Raw genomic sequence first — 14,233 nt, 5'->3', positions numbered from 1 at the left:
GGGTGCAGCAGCACACTTTGCAATGAGCTGATTTGGGCCTCAAGCGGGCCAAATTCAGCCTGTTTGGGACCCAAATCAGCTTACTACAAAGCGTGTGCATGTTCTCAGAGCAGCACAATGACGTCACTCCCGGGAGCGACGTTGGCACACACCCCAGGAGGGTGCCCGGGAGGCCTGTTCCTGCGCCTTTCTCTCCCGCTTGCCAGCTGAGTAGTGGCGGGGGGTGGAGGGTCAAAGCAGAGGATCCCCCACCACCACTGGGGGAATGGGACCCCACCCCACCCATCTCGCAAGGTGATCGTCATGAGGATAATGATAGCACTTTGTACACAGCTCTGAGTGGGCGTTAAGTTGTCCTGAAGAGTGGCATATAAATCAAATGTTATCATTATTCTCCAAGGACTAACACGAAGACTTTGGAAAGGAAACGAGGCTCCAGTGTTGGTGGGAAGTGCCATCAAGTTACAGCCGACTTACAGTGACCCTGTTAGGGTTTTCAAGGCAAGAAAGGGACAGGGTTTTTTTTGCCATTGCCTGCCTCTGCCTAGCGACCCTGGACTTCCTTCATGGCCTCCCATCCAAGGACTAACCAAGGCCGCCCCTGCTTAGCTTGCAAGAGCTGATGAGGTCAGGGCAGGAACCAGTACCCAATAAACGTGGGTTTTAAACTGCATATTCAGCTGGACCCATGTTAAGTGTAAGAGAAGAATGTTGCAGTGCATGAGTAAAGAAAAATCATGCATACCACTGCACATGGTTGGTATGCGGCTGCACTATAATGTGTGCGCAGGGAGTGATGCTAGTCCTGTGCAGACAACCTGTCTTGTGTTGTCCCACTGCGTGGGGAAGGAAAGCAGGCAGGAGTAACCTGGTCCCAGCCCCTGCCTCGGTGCAATTATACAAACATGCACAGGAAGTGCCCTTGCGCACGACTCCTTCCTGTGATCAGCAACCATTAAATACTGCAAAGGTCCACGTAAGGTTCTGCTGCTCTTCTACCTGGAAGGAACCAAACTCGGTGGTGCTGCTCCTGGAACATATCTCAGTTCTGGAAAGCACAAAATGTATAACCTTCTTCTTCTTGGGCTTACAGCGAAGGGGTCCCCTGCTTCGAGAGACGGATATGTTCAAATGACTTAAAATTGGTATTTAGTACATTTCCCCCCCCCTTCCTCCAAACAGCTCAGGGTGTTCTACACTGGCCTCCTCCAATTTATGTCGATAATAACTCTGTAAGGTCAGCGAGCAAGCAGAGTGGGGATTCGAACCTGGGTCCCTCAGATCTTAGTCTGAAACTCTAACCTCTACGCCATGCTGGCTGTCAAAGAAATGTAATAGATGCAGAGGAATTAGCCGTGTTAGTCTGTGGTAGCAAAATCAAAAAGAGTCCAGTAGCACCTTTAAGACTAACCAATTTTATTGTAGCATAAGCTTTTGAGAATCAAGTTCTCTTCGTCAGATGCATGGTACAGAAACTGGTCAAATATAGAAGAGGAGGGGGGAGGAGGGAAGGAGAGAGAAATGTAATGGAACTGAACTAGCTCTCGATGCAGGCAGATGCCCTGCAGGACTCAGGTGTCAGAACCAGTGCTGTCAAGCAGGGAGGAACTGAAAGAGGAGGAAGCAAAATTCTGTGCTTGCTGCCATTTCAGGATGCTCCGAGAATTTGCCACTGCACGGGGAAATGGAGAGCATGTAAGAGTATTGGGCAGTCTTGGTAGGGTTGCCAACTCCGTGTTGGGAAATTCCTGGAGATTTGGGGGCAGATCCTGAGGATGGTGGAGTTTGTTGAAGGGGGAGATCTTAGCAAGTTATAATGCCCTCGAGTCCACCCTCCAAAGGAGCTGTTTTCTCCTGCAGAACTGATCTCTGATGTCTGGAGATCAGTTGTAATTCTGGGAGACCTCCATGCTCCAGCTGGCAGGTGCCAGCCTTAAGCTGGAGCCCCGTTTGTGGAGGCACAGGAGACACGAAGGTTGGAACCAAGATATGTTATCTGCAAGGAATGGAGCTGGGAACGTCTCAGCCAGCTGAAATGGTCCCAGGCTGAGCGTTCCCCCAGCCTCCCCCTTTTGCAGGTAACAAAGCCAGCTCTTAGCACGTGGCTTGTTTAGGCAGTAGAAGTTTCACCGTGTGGTTCATCCCCTCTTTTAAGTTTGATTGGGCGGATCTGTCAGGCTGAACGTTAAGATTTCTGTCGTTCCTCTGTCTTGGCCATTTTAAGTCTGTCAGAAAAGTGGGGTACAAACTTTTAAATATGTAAATCAAATACTAAATCTCAGTGCACAGCCACTATTTTTAAAAGCTGTGTATTATATTTACTCCCACAAAACGTTGCCTAAGTGGAGATCTGCAGTCTGGGACAGAATAAGCTGATTTTGTAACAAGAGGACTATCGCAAACTTAGCCCTAAACGACACACATTCTCTGACTTCAAATCCCAATGTGTAGTCCTCCCTAAAAAACAGCTTGGGAGATTAATATGGACCAGGTCAACGATGGTGGACAAGAGGGGAATTAATGCTGTGTACCCCATTACAGTTTTCCTGATCTAAATCACCCCCCTCCCCACACAGCTTTAGTAATAAAGACGGCCTTTTCCTTGGCCAGGTTTAAAGCAGTCCTGAAAACTGAGCAGGGGGAGGCTTTAGCTTCCATGCTCTTTCTGGTGGCCTTTTGGGGCAGCTGGTTGCCACCTAGGAAACAGGTTGCTGGAGCAGGTGACACTGTGTGGGTCTACTGCAGAACAGCAGGATCTGAGTCCAGTGGCACCTAAGAGACCAACAAGATTTTCCAGGTTTAAGCTTTCAAGAGTCAGAGCTCCCTTCCTCAGATACAAGGAGATTTGACTCTGGAACACTTATACCCTAAAAATCCTGTTGGTTTCTAAGGTGCCACTGGACTCCGATCCTGCTGTTCTGAATATGAAGGTTCCCTTTAGTCACCATGGCTAGATATTTATTTATTTGATTTGATTTATACCCCGCCCTCCCCACAAATGGGCTCAAGGGGGCTAACAACATTCATAAAACACAGTGAATTAATTATAAAATCAATAATAATCATTAAAAATTCATTAAAATAGTCCAGGTGCAGGCTATTTAAATAAATATTTGAGAGTCCATATATGGGCAGAGTAGATGGCCGAGGGCAGCCCCAGAACAAGTGGCGGTCTCCACCAAAGGCCCGGTGGAACATCTCCATTTTACAGGCTCTGCGGAACTGTAACAGGTCCCGCACGGCCCGGATCTCCAGCGGGAGAGGGTTCCACCAGGATAGATTTCTCCTCCACGAATCCGTCTAATCCCCCTTTAAAGTCATCTGTGCCTATGCCCAATACTACCTCTTTTGGCTGTGAAGTTCACATTTTAATCATTCGTGTAAAGATGTGTTCCCTTTTGTCCCTCCTAAATCTCCTTCCCATCAAAGTCATTGGATGCCCTCGAGTCCTAGTGTTTTGGGAGACGCTCTCTGTGCAGGGGCCAGGCCCTGTGGACGTGCACTTCAGCCTCACCCAATGACACTTTTCCGGCAGGACTCTGTGCCCCTAATGCCAAAGGCCTTCCCTGACCAAGAGGAGGAGGATTGTATGCCAGAGTGACTGCAGCCAACCCAGGCCGGTGCAAATGGAAAAGCAAGCAGGCGTTTCTGTTGCGGCTGAGGCCGTACCCGGAGGACAAGTCTTCCCCTTGTAGGAGGGCGGCTGTTGGGTACCAAGGAAGAGATGCCCACAGAGATAAAAGCTGGAACAGAGAGGCCATTTGTGTGCTGGGAAAGGAGCAGAGGTGGCTTGAATGGGCCGGGGCAGGCTGCAGAGGTCAGGACAAATTCCAGGCTCCTGTGGGAGGTAATTGGCATTCTCTGGACCAGGCTTGTGGGGTGGGGGCAGAAGGAAGAGCCCAGGGGACTGATCAACAACCCAGCATGTGAGGGGAGGATCACAGCTAGAAACTCTACAAGCCACAAGTAGCTCTTGTGTCTCGGAGGTAGAGCGGCGTTTATTACCCCCCTACACACCAAATGCGCCCCACCTCCAAGCCATGTGCTGTACTCTGCCTGGGAATAAGCAATTCTCTGTGTACTTTCTGGGCACAGAGCAGCAAAAATCAGGGGGAGCAGAATTCTGGGGGCCCAGGGAACTTGCAGGCGCCATCCTGCACGGGTGAAATCGACAGCTGCCCGTACAAGTGGTGGCCCCTGTCCTATGGAACAGCCTGCTCGAGGAGGTCAAGAGAGCCCCCAATCTCCTGGCCTTCCGCATACAATGCAAAACGGAATTATTCAAAAGGGCTTTTTACACGGAGAGGAGGGCTGTATTGTAGGAAGATGATCTCCAAGAGATGCTTTACTAACAAGTTAGGGACCGTAGACTTCACCGCTATGTTCCCTTTCGTCCTATCTGTTGCTTTAAGTATGACCCTACTGGGTAGTTCTATGTTGTCTAATGTCAGCCCCAGAATTGCTTATGTTCTGTTTCAGCATTTCTTCAACTCCGTATTGGATCCTTGCTAATGCTCTGTCTTTGTAAACTTGCATTTATTTACCCTATGGCATTGTGTATTGAAATGTCCTAGATCCTGACTGTGCTAATCTCACTCTAAGTAATCCGCCTTGAGTCTCAGTGAGAAACTATAATGACATAAACAAATAATAAATAAATTGTGCAGTGGAGGGATTGTAGCAATATGCCTCGTGCCATCCCAAACAGTCGCTTGGGTGGCTTGGGTGGAGTACTGGCTCTAAATATCCGTCACCGTCCCGGATTCTGCCTACCTGTGAAAATACTTGGGACGGAATGTCTCTCTACCTGCTATCTAAGGATCTCCATTGGTTGATGCTGGGTGGGGAAGCGGTCCCATGAAATCAGAGGTGTCCACAAAGGAAGGAATGGCCGGGGGGGGGAGGCTATCCCCCCAGGGCTGCATTCTCCACCCTGGAGGGGTATCTGGAGCACGGCCCATTCCAAAGAGGCAACAGGGGACCTTTTCTCCTTTCTCTCATGCCGCAAGTGTATCAGGAATGTAAGTTAGTCAAAGGCATTGATTTGGCGCCGATGGATGCGAAGATTACGCAAGACCACCGGCTGAAAAGGTCCCCAGGACACTCAGTTCTGGGCATGGCAATTCTCAAAAGGTGCTGATAAAACCAGTGGGGGAGAGAGGAGAAAGAAAGCAACAATACTGTTAAGGTCTTGGGGTCATGTGAAAAAATTAAAATCAAGTCGATCTAGCCCGGCTGAACAATGGCTAGAAGTGAGGAATGCGGCTGCTGGGCGCGACCTGAAAAGGTATTGAGCCAAGGAAGGGGAGATGACAAGCCCTTGTGACTGTGTTCCAACAGGTCTCTTTGTCGATAGCATTTTTTTATCCCCTTTTTTCTCCAAGGAGCTTTTGTGCATGCATATGTGCCATCAAGTCGCAATCGACTTATGGCGATCCCAGCAAGGGGCTCTCAAGACAGAAGTGGTCTGCCCTTGTCTTCCTCTGTAGCGTCTTCCTTGGTGGTCGCCCATCCAAGCACGGGGCCTGCTTAGCTTCCGAGATCTGACGAGATCAGGCTATACCATGCTGTCGATATACCTCTCCCCTGCCCTCACAACAACCCTATGAGGTAGGCTAGGTTGAGGAAGAGCAATTCACCCAAGATAAGTCAGCAAAACTTCATGGGTGAATAGATCTTCTTAATCTGGCATCCTCCAAGCTATACCATGCTGTTCAACATTGGTGCGGGTGGGAAGGTGTGAAACAAGACGGTCAACTGAGTCGGGTCCAGTGGGCTGCAGAGCACCCTATTGCAAAAGAAAGAAAGAAGGTTAACTCCTTAGTTGTTGTGGATTTTCCGGGCTGTATAGCCGTGGTCTTGGCATTATAGTTCCTGACGTTTCGCCAGCAGCTGTGGCTGACATCTTCAGAGGTGTAGCACCAAAAGACAGAGATCCACAACGACCATTGTTCTCTGGCCGTGAAATCCTTCGACAATATATCGTTGACTCCTTAGTTTCCGGCTGCGCTCTTGTGCCTTCAGCAACTGCAGCAGCCAGGAGAAAGTGAAATATTTTCCCTGGCATGGAGATGAAAGAGAAAGGGGAAACGGGTTTAAAACAACAACACCCCCAAGCTTCTCAAAGATCACTCCGGTCTCCTGTTCATGTTATACTCTGATAGTAAGTGTGGGTTGCTAGTAAGGTTGCCACATGTCCATTGCAAAACTAATGGCAAAGCAGTAAGCATCAAAGGTGTACCATGCAGTAGGTTGGTTGCAAGGATGGCCAAGATAATGCGTAATGAAAGAGAAGCCAAAGGGCAGCTGAAAGACTCGCCATATTTATTGCAGCATGAGCTTTCTTGAGTTGGAGCCCACTTTGTTGGACACAAGAAATGTATATTGTACATTCTGTGTACCAATGTGCAAAGGGAAATAGTCTCAGACAGGCAGGGTGTGAATGCGTTGTGATGCGACGTCCCCCCATGGGTCAGTAATGACTCGGTGCTTGCCCAGGGGACTACCTTTAGGAGGAAGAGAAGAGGAAATAGCCGGGAAAGGGATACAGGAGGAAATGAAATGACTCCTGCAAGTCTTAGCAGATCCCCCAGTTGTATTACTTATTTGCCTGCAAGCAAGTAATAAAATAACACACAAAATGTCTTTGCCTTGCAGGAGCTACAGTCAGCATACGTGGCTCTCCTCTCCCACGCTGTATCTTCAAAACAGCCTCGTTTGGCTGTGAGAGAATGACTGGCCCCGGCTCACCCGGCTTCATGTTGGAATGGAGCATTGAATCTGGATTTCCCCAGTCCTCCTCTAACCATTGCTCCATGCTGCCTATAAGTCTCGCCATAAGCCCCGAACACCCAGGCCCTTCCCTTAAGCTTTTCCCCAAGGGATGTCCAGTAGAGGAAAAGCCCTGGCTGTAATGCTGTGCACATTTACTGGAGAGTAAGCAAGCCCCATTCAGTGCAGCAGGACTGTCTTTCAAGCAGAGTCCTGCTCTCTGAATGTGATGAATGGAAATTTGGAAGAGATTGCGCAGGAGGGTGTCGGTGCAGAGAAGCACCAGTTCTGGCAAGTTCCAGAGGGGCAGACGGTCGCTTTCCTGTTCTAAATCCATTATGTTTATGGTGCCAGAGTGTAAAGAGGTAAAGTCCATCTGGAGTGATGAGAGATACACTTCAGGTTCCAGCCAGCTGGATGGAGGACACAAATACGCAGCTGTACAAAGGTGAATTGTGCCCAATGGCTGGAATGCAGGAAAAGGGAGGTGTGCAGATGCCCCTCTGAAAGGCCACTGCCCCCACCCCACCTCCCAAAAGGCCAATGGCCACTTAACCCTCTCTCTCTCTCTCTCTCTCTCTCTCTCTCTCTCTCTCTCTCCATTCATGGTGCTAGTTAGTGCTGGTTTTTAAAAAATCATTAAGTTGGTGACCAACTCTCTTGCCCTTTCTGGGATTGGAATAAAATGGTAGAGATGAGCATACTTTGGTCTGCTTGCAACTCCGCCCCTCCCAGCTTGTTTTCACTTGGTTATTTTAGTTTAGAATTGTCTATTTTTCTCATAGAATAATTCCCAAATTGTGGGCTGGAATGTGTTGTGAGAGCACATGCCATGAGAAGCAAATGACTGAAACTCTCCTGGAAGGCCAAATAAGCACAGAAGAGGCTGCCTGCTGCATCTCTGAATGACCTGCTGTTCTGCTGTTTCTGCATTTCAAACAGCCTCTACTGGAGTTAGGTGAGGAATTCATGCTCTGCTCTACCTGGATCATGCAATTTCTCCCAAAACAAAATGAGCCCACCTCAGAGGAGTCTCCCTGTTGTGTCTCTGCCTCTCAAAGCCCAAGGGCACGTGTACATGAAACACAAGGTGTGTCCTTTTTCTCTTCTGTAGCTTGAAAACTAACCTCCTGAAGTGTAAGAATGGAACTGCGCCTCCCATTGTAGTTCAGCAAAAGCTGCCTTAGAAGTTTGGGGAAATTGTTCTAATGTTTTGCAGCTACTGAAACCAGCTTCTGTACTAATAATATACAACCCTTCCACATGGCAAACGGTTGTTAGTCTTTAATGTGCCCCTGGACCTTTGTTATATTTTACCTCCTTGTGTGCAATTTCAGCTCACCTTTGTCCTGGTCCCTGTACTAATTTCTAACAATATTGTCTCCACCCAGAATTGCAGCCTCTGAGTTTATTTTGAGGCTTGTTCGTTCATGAGAGCAAGTTTGGTGTAGTGGTTAAGACAGCGAGACTCTAATCTGGAGAGGCGGGTTTGATTCCCCACTTGAAGCCAGCTGGGTGACCTTGGGTCAGTCACAGCTCTCTCAGAGCTCTCTCAGCCCCACCCACCTCACAGGGTGTTTTGTTGTGGGGATAATAATGACATACTTTGTAAACCGCTCTGAGTGGGCATTAAGTTGTCCTGAAGGGCAGTATATAAATCGAATGTTATTAATGTTATCGTTTCTGCCTGCCTGCCTGCCGAACTGGTATAATTGCACCCTAAGAAGTTTGATGCAATTTACCCAAGACCAAAAAAGGAAGGAAACCCCAAGCGACTATGAAGTCAACGTCAGCGTCTGCTAAAAGAAAGATTAGGTTCCTCCTCCTCCTTTTAAAAAACAAAAGATGTTCCTGTTCCCGGAAGGTGCAATCTGAAATAAAGATAAGCTTGCCAACCTCCAGTGAGATCTACCTGAAACATATAACAGAGGCAGGCAATTCTTTACTAGAGTATCTGCCAGATAAGAAACGGATAAGAGCCTCCTTCCTGCTTTGTTTACAGATTGCAGCTTATAAGGTTTCATTTCATTTTTTAAAAAAGCAACTCCTTTTGACTGAACGCTCCTGATACCAAGCCAGGCCATTGGTCTAGCAAGAGCAGCCCGGCCTGCTGTGGATAGCCACAGCTCGCCAGGGTCCCGGAGAGACGCCTGTCCCACCTCTTACTACCCGGTCCTTTATTTAAACTGGAGTTGACGGGGATCAAACCTGGGACCTTAGATGCTTGAGCACGGACCCACATCCCCCCTCCTCAGGAGTAGTTTAACCCCAGGTTGGGTTGCCAAGAGGTCTGGATAAAAAAAATATCCCACTCCTTTAATGTGTGGAAAGGAACAGCTGGAGCTTTTCATGGCACTGAGGTCAATAAGTCACCTGGGAGATAACCACCCTATTAAGTCTCTACTAAAGGGACAGGGCATTTTTTCTCTCCAGGCTGTTGGCAACCCTTGCTGCAACTATCATTTTCATCTGTCCAAGAGGGGCAGCCCAAGAAATGTCTGCACCTTAGAGGAAAATGGAAGCGGTGCCGCCCTCACTTAAAAATCTAATTGATAACTGATAACGCCACCCCTTTCATGGCAAACAAACTCAGCTGTTTCCTGCAATGGTCTCAGAGCCAAGCTACAAGTGACAAATGACACTTGCCTGGCAAGTGAACAGACTCAGGGCCAAGCTACACATGACGAATGACACTTGAACGGCAAGTGTATTTCTCCCTGTTCGCTTGCCCTCCACTCAATCCACTTGCCGTTCAAGTGTCATTTGTCATGTGTAGCTTGGCCCTCACGTGTATTCCTCCCTGTTCACTTGCCATTCACTTGCGCTCCACTTGATCAAGTAGAGCACAAGTGAATAGCATGTGAACAGGGAGGAATACACCTGAGGCTGTTCACTTGCCATTCAAGTGTCATTCGTCACTTGTAGCTTGGCTCTCACTTGCAGCAGAGAGAGACCTTAGGGTTGCAGTAGATAAACTGATCCATGAAATTTTTCAAGAAAGTATGCAGCAGTGGCGAAAAAGGACAATTTAAATTATTAGGAAAGGGATTGCAAATTCAATGGCCGCTATTGTCATGCTCTTGTGTAGATTGGTAGCATTGCCACATTTTCGAATCACCTCCGCACCTCTGTTGGATGCGTCTCAAAAAGAATTCATGGAACTGGGGAAAGTGCGGAAGGAGGTAACCAAAATGACGAAGGGTTTAGAGTACTTTCCCTAAAAGAAAAGGCTAAAGAGGCAGGATGTTGTAACATTAAAAAGATTACCAAAGCAGGGGACATCATGGAAGCTTATAAAACACTGTATGGTTTAGAGGAACTGGACTGAAGACGTCTGTCTCCCTTTCGCCCTGCTAACAATAGAATTTGGAATTACCCAGTGAAACCAACATACATTAGACTCAGGACAGAAAAGGGAAGTTTATTTATTCATTCTTTACCTCTTAAAAAGAATTCTATGTCACGATCTCCAAGAAAAATTGGTGACAGCCAGGTGCACCAGCGAACAGATAGGATAATAAAAACCACACGTTAAAATCATAAAAACTGGTTTTCCAACAAGTATCATAAAAGAGAGATTAAAATGAGCCACTCGACTTAAAACTCAGCATGAAAGAGAACTGTTAAAGAATACCCGAGCCAACACAGAATACAGGTCAGTGGGGTATAAAATCACAATTCAAACGCCAGGGAAATAAAAAAACATTGGTTTGATGCCAGGAAATAGACAAGCTGAAATAGTCAGGTAAATCAAGATGGGTGGCCATGTTAGTCTGTCTGTAGCAGTAGAAAAGAGCAAGAGTCCAGTAGCACCTATAAGACTAACAAAATTTGTGGTAGTGGAAAAGAGCAAGCGTCCAGTAGCACCTATAAAACTTACAAAATTAGTGGTAGGGTATCAGCTTTCGTGAGCCACAGATCACTTCTTCAGATCTGAAGATCTGAGCTGCACTTCAGATCTTGCTCTGGTCAGGTAAAGTGATAGAGGAAAGGTGCGTCATAAACAAAGGGCCACGATTCTCTTGCGACACCCCCCCCCCCCCCGATCTCAGTAAATGGGGATGTATGTGAAGGGATGAAGTCTGTGATGTTGAACCCAATGCTCAGGCAGGGTCATGTGGTGCTCTTGTTACATCTCTCAGTCCAACACATAGGATCCCAGTTAAGTATTATTTGCCAGCTAGCATCTCTGCTAAGGTCTTGGTGGAAAAATGATCATTTGTAGGGTCTAAGAGAACACAGATGAGCTAACAATATCTCTTTGCTGTTAATTTGGCAGAAACCTCAAAGGTCTCCTGAGAAGCAGGAAGCTGCACTTCCATAGTTCTTCCCACTCCTGTAAACCCCTGTCTAAAGGCACACCCAAAGGCCACCCAAAATGTTACATCCAGGGATAGCCTGGCATGTTTAAAAAAAATCCCTGCATCTTGCTGTCTTTCCACGGTCATTGAATTGGGCCTCTGTAGCTATAAGACGGAGAGTCTCCCTACACACCTCTTACATAGGGACGCTCAAGTTAAAGCACTTGTTCTCCCATTGTGGATACACATGCACTGCTAGGGACAAAGTACATTTGATTTAGGGTTTCCAGTCCCTCTTAACCTCCCGGGGGGGGGCGGGGGACTGGCTCCTTGTATTTACCTCCTGTGGTGGTGGTGGTGGGTGCGCGCACAAAGCGTGATATCGTCATGTCTGGGAAGTGATGTCATCATGTGGCCCCTGGGAGCATGCCCACGCTCCGCAGGGGCTTGGATTGGGGCTGCTGCAGAGCGCAGGAGCACTGCACTCCGCAGCGGCCCAAAATGGGCCCTTTTCGGCCCAAATTGGGCTCATTTGGGGGCTGTTTTGGCTCAGATCGGGGCCGCTGCAGAGCACAGGAGCGATCCTGTGCTCCACAGTGGCCCAAAACAGGTCAATTTTGGCCCAAATTGGGCTCGTTTCAGGCCCGTTTGGGCCTGGATCAGGGCCACTGCAGAGCACGGGAGCGCTCCTGCACTCCACAGTGGCCCAATACGGGCTCGATCCATGCCAAAACAGACCCGAAACAAGCTGATTGGGGCCGAAATGGGCTTGTTTTGGGCCACTGCGGAGCACAGGAGTGCTCTTACGCTCTGTAGTGGCCCCAATCCGGGCCAAAACAGGCCCGATCCAGGCGGCTGCTGTGCACAGGAGTGCACAGTGCCGCAGGGGAGCACGCACGGAAGGTGAGTGCCCCCCCGCTGGCCAGGTCAATGGGGGCGGGGTGTGGGGGACGGGGGATACCCCGCCCCTGCCAGTGATCTGGCATCCATAACTTGAATATAAGACCACCCAGAAGGTATGCCACTTGAGCTTCCCCGTGCAAGATGTCTTGTATAGAGAGATTCTGAGCCCTCTCCATAGGACATCAGGTACCCAATGTTTTCCTCACCCCGTCTGAGTAGGCAGAAGGCACACCAAAAGTGCAGAGTTTCTGGAGCAGAGATCCCCAACATGACGCCCATGTGCGCCTAATGACACTTTTGGTAGAAAGTAGGCGGGGCCAGATGGGGATTTTGCCTAGCAGGGCTTCTGATTGCCCCCTGGATATCTTATGGGCTGTGCAGATTTTTAAAAAGTTTCTTTGACAGCAGTTGCCACCACAGCAGAAAGATATTCACTGCATTACTGTAGATAAGCTGTGTGTAAGCCAGAAAATATCTTTAAACACTGTTTTCAGTTTAAAGGCACCCTGTTAAACAGAGCTCCGGCCTGAAATGCCAAAGAGTTACCGGGAGAGTTATGTAGGACCTTACTTTCTGACATGTTGTGGTTGGCTCCACTTCCTGTGGCAGCCATTTTTTGGTTGCGCCCACCACCCTGTATCAGAATTCCATAGGTGTTTGCAGGCTCAAAAAGATTGGGGACCCCCAGGGTTGCCAGGTCTGGGTAGGGAAATTCCTGGCGATTTGGGGGGTGGAACCTGGAGAGAGAAAAGGATGAGAAGGGAAGAAACCTCAGCTGGTATAATGCCAGAGAGTCCACTGGGGCTCTTTTTCAGCGGGAATGTGGTGGAATGGAGTTCCGGCACCTCTTGAAAATACTCATCAATAGGGCGTGAAAATAATATTATTTCAAAGAATCCCGTGTGTTTCTTCCTCATTTCCCTCTTGAGAGTTCCACCACCTCTTTCCCCTGAAAAAAACCCCTGGAGTCCACCTTCCAAGGCAGCCATTTTATCTGGGGGAACTTATCTCTGTCACCTGGAGATCAGTTGTAATTCTGGGTGATCTCCAGCTGCCACCTGGATGTTGGCAAATCCACCTGTATTGGAGAATGAAACACTCAGCTGGGACTCTATTATTTACATCACTCTCAATGGGTGGGCTTAGTGGAATTAGTAGGTCTCGCACTTAAGGGCTCAGTTTTGCCACTGATGGAGCAACATCTGTGCATGAAGCACCATGTTTTGCTGCTCCATCTGGCACATTTTTATCCCACCTTCCTCCAGCCTAATGCTTACAATTCCTTTGTAATCCGCACAACAACCCCATCAGGTAGACTAGGCTGAAAGAGAGTGATCACCCAGTGAGCTTTGTGGCAGAACAGGCATTTGAACTCCACTCTCCATCATCCTAGTCCGATGCTGTTACCGCTGCGCTGCGCTGCCTCACCGCAGAGGCTGTTTTGGACTTTTTAATAAAGACTGCCAAAGCATGTGGCTCTTGGGTCATCATCCAGCACAAATCTATGGGCTCAGCTGGACACCGCACTTTCCTAAACTGGAAGCTTTCGTCAGACTGAGCTGAAGCATTGCCCAGTTCTTACAAACATTTTTTAAAAAGAGAAAACAAGGCTACGATCTGCAGACACCCTTAGCCCCGTAGAGCTCTCAGCTAGGTGAGGGTTAGTATAAAATCGTTTTAAGGCACGAAGAAAGAGTGATTTCTTCAGGGAAACTCTCTGCTTGACCTTGATGTTTGACAAGGCTGTTTGGCAGGGAGTTGGCTGACGCTTAATTTTCATTGAAGCCTTGAGTACTTTTCTCCCATACCTGTGACAGTGATTCTGGGACCAAAATGGGCCACGCAGGGTGCATGTCAGGTATCGCACAATGACTCTACAAAAAGGGTGCGTCTGCCACCTACTCTTCCAGCTCAGCTCACAAACAGGAACCTAAATGTAGCGTTTTTGCACGTTAGCCAGCTTGCGTAATTCAAATTACACAACTGGGGTTTTCGGTTGGGTTGCAGAATTCCCAGAGCCCCAGATTTGGGCTTGCTGAATGACAGTTTCTCTATCCACTCCCCATATCCACTCTCTTCCCACTCGCCCATTCTTTCTGTGCCTGCCGAGATGACTAGATTGACCCAGGCTCTCTGAGTCGAAATTCCCTGGATGTTGACACTCGAGACACAGCATTCGGCCGAACTAATTTACAAACCAAACAGGAACTGAAAAAAACAGAGGGAGTCTGAAGAAAGAAGTGCTTAGGAAATACTGA

The sequence above is a fragment of the Eublepharis macularius genome, chromosome 6 (genome assembly GCF_028583425.1).
Source record: "Eublepharis macularius isolate TG4126 chromosome 6, MPM_Emac_v1.0, whole genome shotgun sequence".
NCBI lineage: Eukaryota > Metazoa > Chordata > Lepidosauria > Squamata > Eublepharidae > Eublepharis > Eublepharis macularius.
This window is presented reverse-complemented; position numbering follows the sequence as displayed.